Source organism: Lepisosteus platostomus, chromosome 1 (genome assembly GCF_059453375.1).
Source record: "Lepisosteus platostomus isolate fLepPlt1 chromosome 1, fLepPlt1.hap1, whole genome shotgun sequence".
Classification (NCBI taxonomy): domain Eukaryota; kingdom Metazoa; phylum Chordata; class Actinopteri; order Semionotiformes; family Lepisosteidae; genus Lepisosteus; species Lepisosteus platostomus.
This window is the reverse complement of record NC_142611.1, coordinates 75,921,646-75,941,776: the sequence shown is the minus strand read 5'-3', so window position 1 is coordinate 75,941,776 and position 20,131 is coordinate 75,921,646. Positions and strand designations below refer to the sequence as shown.

General features: G+C 37.2%; 1 non-coding gene across 1 annotated transcript; it reads right to left on the bottom strand.

Annotated features, from left to right (window-relative positions):
- Nucleotides 1–1,349: 1,349 nt before the first annotated feature.
- On the bottom strand, nt 1,350–1,463 carry LOC148678727 (U5 spliceosomal RNA). Its single transcript, XR_015940271.1, has one exon. It is a non-coding gene; the product is annotated as a U5 spliceosomal RNA (small nuclear RNA).
- Between the last annotated feature and the right edge of the window lie 18,668 nt (nt 1,464–20,131).

Below are 20,131 nucleotides of genomic sequence, written 5' to 3'. Positions count from 1 at the left end.
CAGCCACGTGACTAACGCACATGATCACACACTCGGAGAAAGCTCAAGAGGGATGGAGGAGCAATTCTGAACTCTGTGCATCACCTTTTAACTGGAAAAAAATACAGCTGGTGATTTTGCCGGGCAGGTGGGGGTTTCCATGCCCTACAGGTTCCTGATTGTTTGGCCAACTTTAGCAAGGAGTAACCATGAACTCTAACTCTAGGACTATAAAACCAGTTGGGCTTAGAGTCTCACTCAGACAACGAGGCACCAGGAATGGCCGTTCATCATGACTAGATGGGCTATCATGACTAATTAGGCACATCCCCATCCTGGGAACTGTTCCTTGTCAGGATGGCAAACATTCCTGAAACAGTACACAGAATTAATGGCTTCTCTGTGGCTTAAACTGCAGAGATGAGAGGGAGATGGGGCCACAATAAACATAATTCCAACATTTGTGCTGCCATATAAGAAAATGGAACTGTGGCACATACTCACTCATCTGAGATGCTGTGTTCCACATTTCACAGAACACCGTCCACAGCTCTCTTGTTGTAGTAGACCATGGCTCACATATCACAAGTGTACTGTATGCACACAGGCAAATACACAGTTCTTATCCACAAAGCATCTCACTTTTCATACCAGTACTATAGTACTTTCAGTTACTGTTAACCTACAGTACATCTACAGTATGTTTTGAGGTTGTACTGTAATACCTTCATCATTCCACATTTCTTTGAAAAAGACACCGAAGGCACTACTGTTAGTTATATGGAGCCGCCTTGTAATATATCTAATTGTGGTTGTGCTTAAGCCATGTTGTCGCCATAACAATATTTTATGTAAGTCTCCAATTTGAAGAGATACTGGAAACCAAGATTATCCTTAAACTTGGATCAAGCCTTCCCTTCTTCCAGTGATAGACTAATTTAAATAATTGCTTAGACTTATATAGCACATTTCTGGACACTCCACTCAAAGTGCTTTACAGGTAATGGGAGCTCCCCTCCACCACTAGTGGGGAGGAGAACAGAGTGATGAAGCCAGTTCAGAGATGGGGATTATTAGGAGGCCATGATTGGTAAGGGCCAATGGGAAATTTGGCCAGGATGCCGGGGTTACACCCCTACTCTTTTCGAGAAACACTGTGGGATTTTTAATGACCACAGAGAGTCAGGACTCCGTCACTATACTGGGGCATTAGGACACACATAGACCGCAGGGTGAGCGCCCCCTGCTGGCCCCACTAACACCTCTTCCAACAGCAACCTTAGTTTTTCCCAGGAGGTCTCCCATCCAGGTACTGACCAGGCTCACACCAGCTGAGCTTCAGTGGGTTGCAGGGTGATATGGCTGCTGGCAAACCCGAAGGCAGGGAGGCACAAAAATTGCATGAAACTCATTCATGTTCCTCTGCACGGAAATCTTTAGTTAAAGGTGAAAGATTTGTACAAGATGAAGAGAAACGAGAGTATGTTTTTTTTTAGATTTTGTTTTCAAATCCTCTCCATTTAATTACAGATTTCAGCTTTTCACACCTCTCCCTTAGATCCCCCTTCATGTGGACATTCATTCTTACCTTTTATGTCCTTTGTTATCCTGTGTTTTGTTATATTTCAGCTACCTCACTCTTTTTCCTGATATTCAAGATTGGCTCAAAAACCAAAACATTGTGTTTCTCCTTTCTACTGTCCTTTTTACTGTTTAGCATGGAATTAACCTTTATTAAAGTATTGTATTCTTCACTTACTGATTCTCTGTTTGAAATATTCGGATAATTGAGATTATGATTGATCTCTTAAGATTTGGTTAGAAAAAGCCTCCAGCTGTTTGCATTCATCAAACCGCTTTTTATGACAATTTCAATTGCTCTCGTTTTCTTTGAGATAACAGCACATATTTATTGTTGGCCTTGCCACTGAACACATCCATGTTGAGCACTGTCTTCTGTTCCACTTGTTGTTACAAATCACTACAGTTTCCTCAAAGCGTGTTATGCAGTGATGATGAATTCATTTTTCTGGCATTTAGGATTAGTGAGTGATTAGTGATAAATGATTAGTTTAGCGGTGGTTAGTGATTATCAATTCATAACACAAAGTCCATTTTATGTTAATGTTACCAGATGATATTGTTACAGAGGGGGGGTTACGAAACTGTTGAAAATCAGGATTTGATCGAGCAGTTTAGTCAATAAGTAAAATAATTATTCATAACCCCCAACTTATAAGTGATTTCTAGCAATATACCCAAGCTGGTATTATTAGAGGCACATTAATTCTTTGTTCTCCAGCACAGAGAGGAAATCCAGACACACTTGGTTAACAAATATTTATTACAATGACAGGACACAGACTACACTACACACAACAAAACATACACAAGTTACTTTATGTACAGTATTTACAAACAAGGCGTTTCAGAGACCTAACATTCTGGTCACCCACAAAACCCCAGAGAGGTACTAAGCATTAAACTCTTAATACCTACAGAGGCCACATAAGAGAGAAGCTGCCTTCTAACTTAATACAAAGGAACTTGCAGTTAAATCTCTCTCTCTGCACCCCGGATGCCACAAAATAAATGGGAGCCTATATCCCTATCCATAAAAATGCATCCTAAGCAGGAAAGCCATTTTAAATACTTAGCTCCTTTCAGGTTTTGTTTGGATGATCATGAAGTAGGGGCTCTCACCTGGCGCAGGCCAACTCCTCTGGATTTCTCTCTCTTCTCCCTGCTTCTCCTCGTTTCTTCCTTCCTCCCCCCTCTCCTGTCCTCATGTATCTTATATTGTGTGTGTGTCTGTACTGCTCCTTGACAATCATTAATTCACAACTGGGTATACTAAGGTAAACTTTACAATTGTTTCTGCTCAAGGGACCCCCCCCAGACCTCAGCAAACATCCTCTCTCCTTTGAAGTTAGAAGTGTTTACCCTTCCAAGTGTCACTAAAGTATCTACAATTTAAGAGACATTTCTCAGTCACCTAAAGCTGTAACAATATTAAGTATTCTGACGGAATTGCAGATCAAATTAAAAATAGATCCTTATGTGAGTCAGTAGTATATTATAGTCTTTTAACAAGTCACAGGCACCATGTCCCTGAGCTAGAGGTTTAGTGTCAATTGAAGGAGAGGTGCATCCCTCCATGACCACACTGCAAGCCTGGACATGACCTCAGTGTACTCAAGAGTGGAGAGAGCAATCGTTATTTCAACCGTCAGTGGCACTCAACTGGTTGTGTGCTGCCACTTGGGGAATTGTTGTCACAGTTGTCTTGTGACATGACATTCAAACCCACCATCTTGGAATTTAACCTGTGCTCTGGTCAGTGCCTTTCCCCATTGAGGATATGAGAATTCATTCGTACTTGGTATGTAAATATGATATACCACATATAATATTTAGAATTTAGTTTAAGCAATTCTTATGACGTGTAAAAGAAAACTAAAGAGCAAAGCTGCTCTGAATTATACCTACAAATTAATCAAAGGCAGATTTCATAGCCTTTACATTCCAAATTGTCTAAATAGTAAATGAAGGCTTTGTTCATATTCTCTTATCTCTTTGATGCTGTAATACCTTGTTCTGAAAATTGCCTTTACAAGCCAATGAAAACTGAGCACAGAGTTATTATTTTTTTACAAACATGAATCACAATTCTGATGTATGCTTCTGTACTGTACATTAGCTCCATTAACATAAAAAGCAATAAGCAGGCTTCTCAGTTTGACTCACATTAACTCAACTTTGAAGGGAAGTATAAATACAATTTGAGCTGGTTTCTTTTTTGTAGAAATAAGACACATTTATCCAAAACACTTCACAATCACATCTGGTCAAGATGCAAAGAATGCATATAGGAGCAGCATTTAAACAACAAAAAACAAAACAATAAGTGCAAGGAAGTTGCACAGTACTACTGGGGTTCGGTGCATCATTACAGATAGAAATTACTGACATTAATGCATAGTAAATGAAGATTAGTCACATGCCTCTGGGATTAGGAATAGGCTGAGAGAGTATTCAATTTCTTCAAAAACATGTCAAGTGGGTTTTGTGGTTCTGACTGTGTGAGTTAGGTGGCTTAAAATCCCTCAGCAGTGTTATTGCCGGTCAGCCTGAGTAACCTGATCTCCATACCCTAGTAAGAACAGTAGTCTGGAGACATACTGTTGCAGGCCCCTTGGAAGGCCTGTAGGCTAGCCCCAAATGTGAACATGAATGTGAACCAGGCCACTGCTGGAAGCCAATGTAGAAAAACAGAGAGGAGGCAAACATAAGGGGTTTTGGGAGGGAATTTGTGGGCTGTAGTGCTGTGTTTGAGATGTAGTGGTTTGATGGTACCTGCTGGGAGTTGTGCTTGAAGGGTGTTGTGAGATGACACAAGCCAGGACAAGGAGCTGAGTTTAGGAGGTGATCAGCTAGGGACAGATCTTCTGGATGTTTTCAAGGAAGAATCTGCCAGAGTGAGTCACCGATAAGATGTAGTGTGTGAACCTGAGGTTGTCAATGACAACACCAAGGCTCATGGCAATCTTTGTGAAGCTCACTTTAGCAGTGCCCAGGATTTAGAGGAATAAAGACCTTCCCCACATTGTCAAGAAGACGTGAGTGGTCAACATAAACCATAAGTCTTTTCATAAGTGGTTTCTCTAAGCTGTATTTTCCATCTAATATTTATCGTTCATCGTTTTTGGTACGACATATAACATTCTGGACTGCACTACATTAAATGTCAACCACCAGATGTTTGACAAGTCAGGAATATTATTGGTTTACCAACAACACCAGAATCTACAGTAGATCACTGAAATATATTGAGATCCTAATGCAGATCCCTGAGGTTCTTTAGTAATTACATCATCAGTCTGATCGTTTGTTCATTTATACTCTCTATTTTCTACCAATTAATCAGTTCTCCATTCAAATACATTCATTTACTTAAATTCTTATTGTCTGAAATTTCCAAAGCTTTCTGAAAATCTTGGCATGACATATCATAAAGTCTGTTTGTATTCACTACTGCCTTTGCATATTCAAAGAGCTCTAACAAATTAGTTAAACAAAACATACTTATTCTAAGTTCATTTTGACTACTTCCTAAAATAAAATAGCCATATTGGGCACATAGTGATGCTGTGGTGAGCATCACGTTAGTGTTCATGTAGAACTCCTCCATGTGCTCCAGTTTCCTCCCACAGTCCAAAATCATACTGGTAGGTTAATTGGATTCTGGGAAGATCGGTCCTTGTGGGTGTGTGTATTTGCTCTGCAATGGACTGGGATCCCATCCAGAGTATATCGTGCCTTGTTGCTTACTGGGATAGGCATTGGCTCTCCAATGACACCATACTGGATAAAGCATTTAGAAAATGGATGGAAAATTGCCTTATGCATGATGCTCATGTTTCATTTTAATCTTACATGTAATAGAAGTAAGAAATATGTGCTTCTTCAGTGTGCGTTTCCTGATGATGGTCATAGGGTAAATACGATTTCTAGAATTCCTTCTGTTTTCTTGGGGGGGGTCTCACATTAACAATTTTTCAGTTAAATGGTTATTAGCCCTGCCTTAAATGACAGCTGGAAGAGTTTTGTGAATAACTGCTCCACCACCTTGTGAAATTCCATCATGCCCTCTCAAGGGCAACCCCAGCTACACAGCCACACTGCACCACTCACTAGGCAGTGTAGATTTCCACAGCACTAAAGAATCAGGATCAGAATCCTTATCTACCATAAGAGAATTCAGTGCTATCCAGGTGTAACAGGCTCAGTATCTCTGAATCATATTATACATATCCAGCTGTTCTTCAAGGATTCACTTCTTTTCGCAGAGTGGTTACATTGCCACACTGTTCAGATTATTTTGATGCTTTGGCCATAAAGACGGCCAAATCTGATTTTAAAAAAAAGGGAATGCCCTGAGCGCAAGTGGTATAAATCTGTTTTTTCTTTATAAATACATGCTGCAAATGAGCCAATACCAACTTTGTCTTCAAGTCTGACAAGTCTTTTTGTAGTCTCAAACATTATTTTGACAGATTCAAAAAATATATTTTTGTTGTGACTACCCCAGGGTTGGGATGACATAGCAATTGATCTTTTTATAGGCAGGCCCCTGGAATACAGACGCTAATACAGCCATAAGGGGCAAAAAGGGCTCTTTCTTCTTAGGCAGGAACAAAAAACAACCAGAACCAAAACAAAAGCTTAAGATCTTCTTTTCCCCTAAACCACTTCTCAGTCCTTCTCTATCATTTACCAGCTGTTAAGATGCTTACTGGCTTCTCAAAATACAGTAGTTGAGTTCCCACACTCAGACATACAGTAACTCACACCACACAGACGTCCAGCTCCACGTAGGTTTAAACACTTGTTATAGAGACATCATGCACACAGGACCCTTCAGATTCCCACACAGAGTCTTATGTTACACAGACTTCTTACTCCAGACAGGGTTCTCTATATTTATTTATCTTTTCCCCCACGAAAGCCTCAGTTTCCAGGTTTCAACACATCACCCAACCAATTGTCTTCCAACAAATGGTCACATGACTGAGGACAGCAGGGCAGTCCCGACAGCCTTTTTCTGAACTTTAATAATGGGAAGCCGGAAGCTTAATGAACTTCAGGCCAGAGCTGTCTGAATCTGCCATCTTCAAATTGTGTCACATTATAATGGGGAGTCACACATTATGCACAGTCTAAAAAATCTACATGCTTCTCACAAGATGCTGGTTGCTGATCCCTGAGCAAAACCCTTCCATTCTCATGCCAGGAATATAGTCAGGAGTGTCTTGATTAAGAGGGCTAGATATGCCTCAGAATTGTCAACCAACAACCTTAGCTAATGTACATTCAGCTTTTTTAAATTCAGCACAAACTCAAAATGTTTATAGTATATACTATACAGTACATATAAAATAATTAAACATACAGTATAGTCAACTAAAATGTGGGTTAAAAGGTCCTGTTGGATATTGCACTGAAGAGTGTTTTTTAACACTGAATTGAGCAGCTGCGATACAGAAAACAACAGCACTAAATCACATTATTTTTGCCAACCTATTTTTAAACTTTGTCAAGATCCATCACATAAGTTTTTCATTAGCCTGACATTTAGCTGTTATGAATTTGTAATGCATCCAGTTTTTGAACGCCTGACATGCAAAGCAATGATATAGCTTGTCACTTTATGTATCTGTCTGGAATTTTAATGACTAAATGGGGCTCCTTTCTGTGAGGCTCTGAACTGTCACACCCATTGCTAATCGGAATCCTCCACACAAGTGGTCTCGCCCCAATCAAGCATCAGCCGGAGGCAATCCCTGCAAACGCCGCCTATCTATCCCTTCATCCAATCAGAGGGCCTCACTTGCTGACACACCCTCCACTTCAACACCTACTGAAGCCTTCTCTTTTTCCCTGAACATTGCTCGGAATTGTTAGCTGCCTTGGAGCTCCTTGCCTCGCATTTATAACTACTTGTTCTTGCTTTTGGATACTCGAACCCGGAACTCACCTTTGACCTCAATCTCGCCTAGCATTTTGGATTTGTCTGCCTTCTTCTCCTGGATTATCTTTCCTATCGAACCAGGAACTCGTCCTTGACTGTCTCTGCCTAACGTTTTGGATTTACCTTTAACCTCTCCTGACTCTCCTCCACAACTCCGCATAGGGTCCATTATTTAATCTACACAGCACATTGTTACATGAACTACAATGGCACCCAGATAGAGTTCAAATGAATTTAAAGTTACATAAAGGGTCATAAGTAGGTTGGAGTGCCTTTAACATACAGTAGTGTTGTCCAACATATTAATGACAACGGCCCAGGTATCATAATGACAAGGACAGTCGAGTACATCAGGTCTGTTCATCTCATGAATGACATAAAACACCCACAAAATTGCAGTAACATAATATTCTCTTATCTTCTTTATCTATTTAAACACCATGTTACACATTGCTATTCACTCAAGTAAGGGTTATATTCAGTAAAAAACTAAATAAACCTTTCTCCCTCAGTCCCATCACAGTAGCCACCCATCATAAGCCTGAATTTTAAATCAAAGATATCTTGCTGTGCTTACATGAGCCTTTGTTCATGACACCAACTCATAACAAGCTGTCACCAACTTTTGGCTGCAAAAACTCATTGGTAAGACATTTCAGGAAAGTTTTGATTATAAGAAGCACAAGGGACTATTTCCGTCTCTCAGCTTTAGAATAGTCATTCTTTAAGTATATCTTGTTTTCACTTTTGGAAAATGAGACCCATTTACCTGCTTTGGCTTAAAGAAGCAAAATGCATAGTGTTAATATATAATAGTTCAATGGTTTCCCTGCTTATCTGTCTGGTCGCTTTATGTACTGTAGCTACATGAGCGAGAATTGCTGCCATTGTATTTTGCAGTTTGTTTGGGTGTCTACAATAAATTAGTTGTGTGAATCATTCATAATCCTTTAACCTACCATCTTTTCAGTAGCAATTCAGATTTCTTTTTCTCCAAACTGTCTGATGATATTATCTGCCCCATACTATTTACTGTACTTTCCTTGGTGCAGTCAGACCTTTTCTCCATCAATGCGTGGCTTCTGTTCCCAGTACCCATTTCTGAACTTTAATCATGGAAAGCTGGTGAAATGAACTTCAGGAATTGAATTATAGTTTGACAGATACATATTGGCTATACATTTCAATCTTGTCAGAGAATAATTCCTCACCTTGGGTTTTTTTAATACAGTAATGACAAAGGGCTGCCCACTGTGGGTGGACCTGTACTCTTAGAAAACTGAAAGTTTCTAACTGTAGATGTTCTCCAACAGGAACATCTACATTATATTAATGAAGCAGCTCAAGATCAGTGCTATTTAAGTTCTGTATATATTTATGTACAGCAGGGCTTTGCTTCTCATTTGAAAAAGGAGTCAGAAATAAAATCAGGTTTGAAAATGTTTTTTTGAGTGTCCCCCTCGAAAGTCTCAGTTACAGTGCCTACATTGAGGGCTCAACTGTTGCAGTACACCACCTCAGAAAACAAAAGCACTTAATAAAAATATCAAACACACATGAAACTGCATCATTTTTTATCTTTTGGGATTATCTTCTCAAACATGAAATGTCAGCTAATGAAAGTCCTTCTCTATCTCGGAATCTTGTTACAGAAATGAAAAAAAAAAACTCACTGTGTTAGTGTTTACCTGCGTCAAGAATTTTCTGTGGTTTTTGAGACAATAATAAAGATCAGCTTTGTGAATTTAGAAATCCCAACAGCAGTTTAGTGAATTGCATTACTGGAAATTGGAGATTTTAGTATTCCTGATTTGACAAAAATAGAATACACAGAAATTAATCACATTCTATTGTCCAAGATAAAATCTTTGTGGTTAAGAACAAAGGAGATGGAACCAAATATTACTCATCAATGCCTTCTGAATTTAAAAGAAGGACTCCAAGGTGCATATAGATTTCTTAACATGAACATGACCTTTCCAACAAACACTAAAGGTTACCACAAGACAGCCTTTCATATTTCTTCATTAAAAAAGAATACGATGCTATCAGAACTGCACTAAACACTTCGGACTTATAAAAAGCCACCTCTTGAGGTTTAGACAATTCAGCACCAGAAATTTCATGTCAGTCAAAAACTCTATTTCACTCCTGTGAAAAAAAGATCATTCTGTTGCTTGACCATTTCACCAAGCTTATTTATTTTTTAAAAGTAAAGCATTGAATCTATTCTGTATTGCTTACCAACCCATAGATGAAAGCTAAAATGCACTTTACACTTTATGTGTTTGGCATCAATAGCCATTTCTTATAGTTCCCCAGAGGTTGGCTGAATTAGTTGCACCACTTACAGAACACACCAGGTTTTTCAATTTAATGATGGTCACAACAGGACACCTGGTCTCAGACACAGTGTGCTCTATACTTTTGTAGTTGGCTATGTTCCTCTTTTTTGTGTCCACTGTAGAGTATGTGAATCCACTCTCAGTATATTTGCTAGTTATTTTGCCCTTTCTGAATCCCCCTGTATAGTTAATTGGACTACAATTTCTGCACCACACAGAAAGAACGATCATATGATCATTTCCTAGATTTAAAACCTCAACTGCCAGGTTATGGAATTTGTCCGAGCAGAGATTTCACCTGTTATCTGAATGAGACATTCTAGTTATTTACTTATTTCCTTTTTTGTTCCAGGCAGGTAAAAGACAACCTGAACCCATTTAAAAAATAAGAGGCATAAATCTATGATGAGAAAGAAAAAATAAAGAAATAAATTAAAACATACAATCGATTGTCCAAATTAAGCAGTTTAAACTGTTATATATTAAACATGGTTGGAACTTTTACAGTTTAATTTTCCAGTTATCTACGCCTACAGCTGCATTGTGGCTTTAATAGTAAAATATTTTTGCATTTTTAAATGTTCACCCCAATCTCTTGTATGAAGTTACTGTTATTTAGAAACACTATTATCTTCACTACTCCTTCAATATGCATTGAATAAAACAAAACTCACATTAAAACAATATCCTGATATTATTCTATTTACTGTGCCTATTAATTAAAACTTTCTAATTACAAATGAGAAATTTCAAGACAGTTCAAATTCATGGTGCTTTGCTCCCCTTGTAGGCGTGTTTTAAATATATATTACTTGTCTTGCAAGTAAGCAGATATTTGCATTTAAATGAAGCAACATTTTAAAAAACAAGCAGCTGACAGTGGGTCGGCATTCACACTGCTAAATTAATTAGCTATAACCTATAAAGAATTGTCACAGAAAAAAACAAAAGAGCTTAGAACAGTGTTCAATATTTAATGAAAGGTTTGTTCCTTTCTCCTTTTGTACAGATAATACCATACAATAATTAGCACTGCAATGCCACAATATTGTATCTAATTGCAACACCTGCTTTGGCAATAGTTTTGAAATCAGATCACATTATTTTTATTTGTATATTAGATTTTATTTATTTTTACATGCCGTTGGATAGGGTAATATAGTCGAAACATCTCTGGTTCCGTCATTGACTGGTTGTGGGCTTGTGTGCCTGTTGCTGTACCTTGAGTGAAGTGTTTTACCTTGATGTCTCCAGTCTACTCACCTGTATGAATGGAAACAGCTGCAATGGGCTGGTGTCCCTTCAGAGGTGAGGGCTCATGTGCTCTCTGTTTGCTTATCTTCATGGAAACTGGGGTCAACTCTGGACCAATGGGCAATTGTGGCCCGAATATAGAACTGACTACCTACCTAATATGCTATTAAAAGTAGTAATAGATACTTTAAAATGCCATGATTTAAACTGACTTACACATTTAAAACTTAGCCTTTTTTGTTATCTTTGCTTTAACACAGTGTTCATGGTACATTTAAGAAATCCCAAGCCTGCCTACCATGTTCTCTTAACCAGTGCACACAGAAGCAGCTGCTGAAATTACAATGCTTTACAAAATAAAATTACAATGCCTAACAAAAGTATTTTGTACAAAAGTATACAAAAGACCTTTCTTTTACAAAATGAGCATTCTTTTACACATTATTTTAAAAATCATATTTTATTCAAAACATGTATGATCAAAATGAAAACCTGGAATAGTAAGATAAGGGACAGTAAATGCCAGCAAAAACAAAAGAGAAACATATACTGATTGCATAAAGGTATTCAGACATTTGCACTGTTTGGTGGAATATATTTCACCACGGACATCATGGTGACAGATTGGTCAGTATTGCTGCCTTGAAGCAGTGGGGTCCTGGGTTCAATTCTGGGGCTAGGGTGCTCTCTGTGTGGAGTGGAGTTTTCTCACCCTGATGGTATGATTTTTGCCAGAAGCTCTAGTTTACTCCCTCACTCCAGAGAAATACTGGTAGATTAATTGACTTCTGGAAAAATTTACCCTGATGTGAGTGTAAGTGTGTGTCTGTGTCTGTGTGTAACCTGTGATGGAGTGACTTCTAATCCATAGCGTATCCTTCTTTGTGCCTGATGTTTACCAGGATAGATTGTGCCTCCTGCAGAGACCCTATATTGGATGAAATGGTTGGATGAATGGAACTTAATGGAACACAAGTTCTATGACATTGCTTTGGGATCTCTTCTGGATAACAGTTTTCAAGTCTTTGCACAGATTCCCTATAGGATTTAAGTCAGGACTCTGATTCTACCACTCAAAGGCCATTTGCTATCTAATTCTTAAGCCACTCCAGTGTAGTTTTGGTCTTGTGATTTGGCTTAATCTCCTGCTGAAATGTGAATTCCCTCCCTAGTTTTAAATCTTCAGCACAATGCTACATGTATTCTAGTATTTGCCTGTACTTTGCTTTAATCGTAACAAGATTTCCATTCCTTGTTAAGGAGAAGCTTAATAGCATGATGCTCCCACCAACACCCTTGACTTTAAGTGTGGTGTTGATTGGGAAATGTACTGTATTGGGCCTGAGCCAAACATAACAATCGTTTTTGGACCAAATGTTCCAATTTGAATTAATCTAACCACAACACTTTTTGCCACATTTTGCAGGTGCTTTGCTGCAAACTCCATGCAGGTTTTGAGATGGCTTCATGCTTTACTAATGGCTTCTTGGTTGCAACCTTACCATACAGGCTAGTTTTGTGAGGTGTTCTGGGTATTGTTGACTGAGAGATGTTTTCTTCCCATCTCAGTGACTAAACTCTGTAGATCTTTTAAAATTATTGTTGGCCTCACAGTGACATCCCTCACCAGTTTTCTGACAGCCAATTCAAAGGTTTCAAGGGATTCAAATGGTTTTATCTAATCATGACTTTTTTGTTTTTCTTTCATATTAATTAGCAATCATTGTCTTCTTTCTCTTTTGTGTTTTTTTTGTTTTGCTTTGAATGGATTTAGTAGATTGTGTATATTACAAATATTAGATTATTACAAATCAAAGTGTTATGACTGCAAACCTTAAAGCAGTCATGTGCAAATTGTGCAAGGCAATGTATGTGAAAAAAAAGAAATAGAAAATGGAACAATAAAATCTATAATGGAACAATGAATACTTCCTGGAGGCAGGAGCTTGTTTATAGTCCTGCAGAAAATATAATGACAAAATGCACCACATAGAGTATAATCTGATTTTCTATTTCTAGGAATATTTTGTTATTCTTACAAGCTAACAAGTTCAGCAAGATATTCATTGTGCTTTGAGAATCGTGCTGTGCACTGGGATAATCTACGAATATCAGAAGTGACAACAGGGAATGACATGTTCAGAATTTAGGTTTTAAGCCATCATAGGGGCAGACAGCAGGCCCCCTAATGCACTGGTCTCCACAGGAATGTTTAGACTACAGTCAAATTGGCTCAACATTGGAACACAAAGATGAGTCATCCTCATGATACTTCCTGTGAGAACTATGAATTGTTAAGACATCTTTTTGGGAAAAATGTTCAACACAAATCAGTATTATTGTCAAAATTGTATTGGAATGCTATTCATGAGCTACTCCATATTCGGTTTAGAACTAACTAGACTCTGTTCTTTGCTGTATCCAAACTTAAAATAATGTTTATTTGTGCATTCATTATTTTCTGAATACATGAAATGCATGAGGCCTATGCAGGGAAATACTGTAGCTCTCATGCTGTATGTGCTACTATTGGTACCTCCAATGACATGAGTCAGTTAGTCATCGCTGGACTGTGATTCAGGTGCCAGAGTGGTCAAAGACATCTAATGGCTTTGGGAAAACAGATTGCTTTTGCTTCTCGCAGAGACAGGCTCTTTATTGCAGTGACATTTTACCAACAACTCTGCTAGCCCAGAGCTACTGCCATAGAGATACAGTACATAAGGGTTATAATATTTTCTTTTCAACGTTTTTTTGTGTTTAGAAACCCTTAGGACTACTGTCTGGGACATTCAGTACAGGGTGAAATAGGCCTGTCATTGTTTCAGGATTATACAGTAAGCCTTGAATGTGTGACTGGTTTATTAATACCAGGTTTTCCAAATGACCCAAGTCAGAACCTGATGTCAGGTGGGGTAGGGTTAGGTAATGAATGATTTTAATGATAGAAATGTCACGGACGTCCAAAGGGACTAACCGTGGGGAGCAGGAGAGCGGAAAAAGACCCATATGCGTAGCGGCGAGATGGGAAAAAGGCCCGAGCTCATTAGTGCAAAGAGTTCAGGAATGCCGTATAGAAACTGATGCCCTCAGGGAGCGGACGTGGGGCGCCCTGGTGTTAGGCGGGTCTCAGGACATCCGAACGTCAATGCTGAGCCAGGACAGAGTGCAAGACCCGGAAATTTAAAGCCCAAGGGAAAGAGAGGGACAGGAAGGACAGCAGACTGGAAACTAGGGACAGGACAGAGAAGGAGCGCCCTCTGGCTGCAGAGGGTGTGACAAGAAATGTGTCTTTTTATTCTTTTTATGCCTGGAGTCAGACTTGTGTAATATTATTGTTCAAGAGATTACTTGTATAATTATCAAAAATATATTATTTCAATATTCTAATATTTACAGATCCAGATCCATTCATAAAGTATGCCAGACAATGCAGCACATTGTGCCTGCACACCTCAAGTTACTGTAGCACGCTGCAATATTCTGTTGTGGGACGGCACTACTTTGTAGAACTGGCAGGTGGAGCAGTGAATGCTTAACATGGCATGTGGAAGCATTTGGGCTGGTGCCAGAAAACACCTGGTTTCGAATTCAAGTCAGTGCTGAGCCGCTTGAGACGATCTTTTCCAATTATAGAATTTAAGTTGTATACTGTTTAGACATTTATTAATTTTAAACTGCATATTACAGTATGTTAAATTTTAAATTAATTAAAAAAGAAAGTAGGGCTATATTACAAAACACAATTACTCAGTTAGATATATAAACATAGTTTATTATTATACTGTAGCTTGTTGTGAATGCAATGTGCTTCTTTCAGGTTTGCACCCGCTTTAAGATCTACTGTATATGTTGTCTTAATGCATATTTCTGCAACAAATAAACAAGAAGAAAATTAACTTTACATTTTGATTATGAAAAAATATATTTCTCACATACTGTACTGTGTCTTTAAATCCATACAGTCTCATACGTAATATATACCTAATGTACTTACAGTAGGTGGCATTTGTAGATACTGTGAATATAAAGAACAAAGTACACAGGGTATACCACCGTTTTCATAAATATTTTATGCCTCAAAGTCTTTAACTCGGTAACTCACAGTGGTTATTTTGGAAAAATGTTTAATGTGCTTGTTCCATTATTCATAAAAAGCTATAATGTTTTATCTTTTTCTAAGAATATGTAATTATAACACTTACTGTTATTGTTGTAAAAAAGTTGTAATATTGACTTAGAGCACATTAATGTGGGATCTAGTAACTAATGAAATTTTGGAAGCTAAAAATATCACTTGTGGATATTTTGGAAACACCTTGACATGTTTTTTTTAATCACTTTTATTGGTTATTGCTTATAGTGGTAATGAACAATGAAACGCTCATTGATTCAGATGTTAACAAAAAAAATGGAATACGCTACTACTACTAGCTATATAAATATATTATATTTAGATCCTTAAATTAATATTGTTATTCATTTCATTAGTTACGTGATTAACATTAACATTCCATATTAATATTCCCTATTACGTGGATTGTAAACAGTACACATTTTTACCACAATAATGACAGTATTCATTAGAAAAGTAAATTAGTAAGTATTCATAGAAAAGGTTAAAACATTATAGCTTTTTATAAAGTATATAAACTTAATAAAGTCAGAACAATTACGTCAAACCTTTTCCAAAATAACCACAGTAAATGGGTGAGTTAAAGACTTTGATGCATAAAAAAGTTTATGAAGAAGGTGAAATACTATGTATTCCTTTTTTTAGCTACAACTACCAGCCAAACACAGTATGCATAATATATTTATATTTCTCAATTAATATCGTTTATGACGTTCAGAGACATTATGTTTGTTATTTTTATGCTCAGCAATTAAAGTTTTTTTTAGTTGTAAAAGTCCATATCCATATACCATATTAAGCAGATTTAAACATGCACAGTAGAGAAACAGATTAATTGAAGCAAATGTTTCACTTACATCTAACACACCACAAGTGCCACCTATCCATCATATGAATTACATATTGCAATGTGCCACATTACTTTTAATACATGTGGAAAAAATACCACATGTTTTGAGTGGCTGCAGCTGTACAGATGAAACACCTAATTGTCACTTTGAATTTGCTATTAGCCAGGTCAAATAAGCAACGTTTAATTTAATGTTTCTACCTTTGCTATAAACATTGTTATCCTTGTTTTGCCTTGGCCTCTTATATTTGCTTATTCAATCTTCCTTTATGACAAAATACCTTCAAGTAAAAGACCACTTTTATTATGTCTGTGTAATTATCTGCCAATTACAGAAAGCATAAAATAACTGCTGCTATAGAATCATACAATAACCTCATAAGCATTCTGTAATTACTGGAATGGTAGCTTTTCATACACATGATAATAAGCGTAATTTTCTAAGTCAGATCAGGATAGGAATCTGAAAGTTCTCTGTTAAATCTTTAACTTCATCCTTAGCTTATAGTGCAGACGAGGTAAACCAAGCATTGATGGTATATAACTCAGGAACATTATTGAGCCCACCTGGCTTGCGAAACCCTGCAATCAGCTCTTATACTGTACTTCCTCCCAGAAATGGAATGTCATCTTCCAATTAGTGATGCAGATGACATGCCCTACATTTCTGAAGCCCCAAAGTAAACAACCACCTCCTCCTGCATCACCTTCTGATAGCTCCTTTCTCATCTGCTGTTCCTTTTAACACTCTATTGTGTTATTCACCGTATAATGCCCAGATGTATTCTGACAGATCCCACAAAACAGCTTGCAAAGCACCAAACCTTCTAGAAATATACAGTAAAACAAGTCACCCACGTTAAAGATTTTGCATATTAACAGACCACACATAAGAATATTCAGGTGAAATTAATTCTGTGTTTTGACATACTGTATACAGTACTTGAACTTACTGTATACTTGAACTGGGTTCTAAGAAAGTGCACAGCTGTTACCCTGACTTCAGGTATTAGATCACTGGATCAATTAACTACTAGCAGCCAAACAATCGAGATATAGCAGATAGTATTTTCATCTGTGAATTGCTTCATTGCTTCAAAAGGTCTTTGCATGTACAAAACCATATCATTTCAATCAACATGCTGTCAAGGCCAGTGTCTTGTACAAATATACTGAATAAATCATTCTGTTCCTATGGGCTAAAGTTATAATGTTTCTTTCTCTATCTTTTTTTGTCAGCAGCACACATTATAGCTGAATATTTCACAGCAGTGTCAAGGAGAGAATAGTCAAGATTGAATTAGTGTTACTAATTTTGCTTTTCTACTTTAATTATGGAATAGACTGAAGCAGATGAAAGAAACTTGACTCTTCTTCTTACATTAAATGTGCTCCAAGAAGGTCATCAATCTCTCCTTTTTAAGAGCATTGTTCCATTACACCAAATGACTTAAAATCCCAATGTACTGTACATAGCCTTTCGATGAACTCGTAGTCATTAGTTTATGTAACAGACTCACACATAGCTTTTTAGATGAGAATTGTAAGGTGGGCAATTATTAAAAGATGTTGCAAGATTTAGCTCTAAGAATGTAAACATCTTGATTTTAGATCAAACTCAGTCTTCTGTGTTATGAGTTGCAGTTGTGATCAGGAAAATGAATATGCATAATCTGCATTTATTGTATATTTTTTACTTTCATGGCCCAGTATTTAATTTTCTGTTTATATTCAACTCACTCCACCACTCTGCCCTTTTTGATAGAAGAGACAGACAGCAGAAACCAAGTAACCATGAAAATACAGGTGATTGACAGGTAGATGTTCAACAGTAAGCTGAGGATCACCTGGACATCTCCATACAGTATATAACTAGTGAATCCCACAGCTTGAACTTGAACCCCCAATCTATCACTTATTGAATGACCACACAATACTATGCCTGTTGCTTCGTCGTCATAGAAGCTTTGAAAAATGTTCAGTTTAGATCTTCTGTCAAGAGTAGAGAAAGAAGGTAAAATTAGTCATACAATTAAAGGAACATTTGTTTTTCATTCTCTTCTATCTGTTCTCTTTTAAAATCCAAAAATCAAACAAAATATTTTTCAAACAAATGCTGTTTCTGTGATATAAATGAAAAAAAAGCATTATTTATTGCTTGGCTTGGGACTGCATTGTTCTTTTGTCTCTTCCTAGCAATTTGGTAGGACATTAATATTTTTCAGCACATTCACATTCATCTACCCCTCAGTTACTGACAGAAAATGCTGTCAGTAATTTTTATTTGTCTTTGTAAACTGCAGTAATTTAACATTTAATGTTTAATGAAGATAAATGTGGGTATTGCATTTTAATTAAACATGGTGTGTACAACTACACTTCATGCAAACTTTAACTTTCATAAATCTTTTGTGTTGGTGAAAAACAAGTTCAGTTAACATTTCACCTCAGAAGAACTATAAGTATTTCTTATAGTTTCAGTAAAAAACACAGTAGAAACTGGAGTCAAAGTAAAGTAGAAGAATGATCTAATGATAATAATGAAGATTGATCTCAAACACAATACTTACCATAACTACATGTACAGCCTAGCTCCACTCTTTGATACTGATGGAATTCTCAAATACCATAAATACAGTCCCTAGTTCTATATGATTTTGACTTCTCAAAATTAATTCTTGTCATACAGAGCAATAAAATCCATTATTCACCTATTAAATACAGAGGCTTTTTGAAGCATGAAGGTACAATTAAAAAAGCTAATTTTTGCCTGAAACCTGTCATAAAACTGTTAGTTGGAGAGTGTCTTCTCTACAGTAGAAAAGGATGTCAGTACCAGTGCTTACTTTAAAGGCTCAATGGGTGGATTGATCCATTGTATCCTGAGGTCAGATGATATTAAAAGTCTGTGAAAGTCAGGGCTTTCATTAAACCAGTTTGTTGATTCAAAGCGTGTGTGTGATGTTTTACATTGTTTTCTTTTATTGCAGGATACTCTCTGAAAATTAGGAAACACTGCAGAGCTCCCATTTTGAGGAAACCTTAGCAGAATCTATTACTCCATTTAGAGATTTCCCTTCCTGCGGGATAAAAGCAGACTAAAATCGGATCCATTCAAGTGGGAGGGAAAGATGTGCCCAACATACCGTACTGTATGTGCAGTCAAGTCTTCAAAGTGTTTTTCCCAGCTTTACAAACTTACTAGAGTTGACACTGGACCAGTGAATTCAGAGAAGTGGAGAATGAGGAAAAGCAGAAGGTGACCTTGCCGATTCATGGAGTGATGGTAAGAGTGGTTACGTTGGTTTTTTTTTGTAGGAACAACAGAAGAATTTACATTTTTTCTGGGACTTACTGTATTGTATCAGGCATCAATGGGTCCCTTACATTACCAACAGCCAAACCAAAATCACGTCGTACAGTTGAATTTAAAACATTCAAATGTTAATCATAAATGTATTAATATTGTGCTTTAATGTAAAAAAAATCACCCAGTGTAGATTTCCTCCAGGGTTTCCTCCATCTTCTCCAGGTTTATGATGCCAGAGCAGCAGATGGAGGGGATGTGAAGAGTTGGATGGAACTGAGATCCATTCTGCAACAGATAAGCCAAAACCATGGGTTTATCAGAGAATTGAAAACACTTAACAGCTTGTGTGATGCTGTCATCATGCTCCGAGAGGAAGATAGATGAAGAACAATAGATTATTCTTAACTATTGTAGGGGAATAGCAAGAAAATGAAACATTAGCTTGACAAAAAAAGCCATTTCGTCAGCTATCTAATTAAGTCTAAAAATTGAACTTTTCAGTTATCTACAAAAGCATAGTGAATCAGAAGAAGAATGTTGTTTTGTTTTTTCTCTTCGTGATGATAAAATATCCCTATATGCTTAATAATATTTAGTAAGTAATTACACTAAAAAAGTAATTACTAAACTCTAACCAATGCTTTTGGAGACATGGTGTGATGTTAGGGAATAGAACATTAACAAAATAAAATGAGTTTGGGAGTCTTGCTATTCATAAGAAACGTAC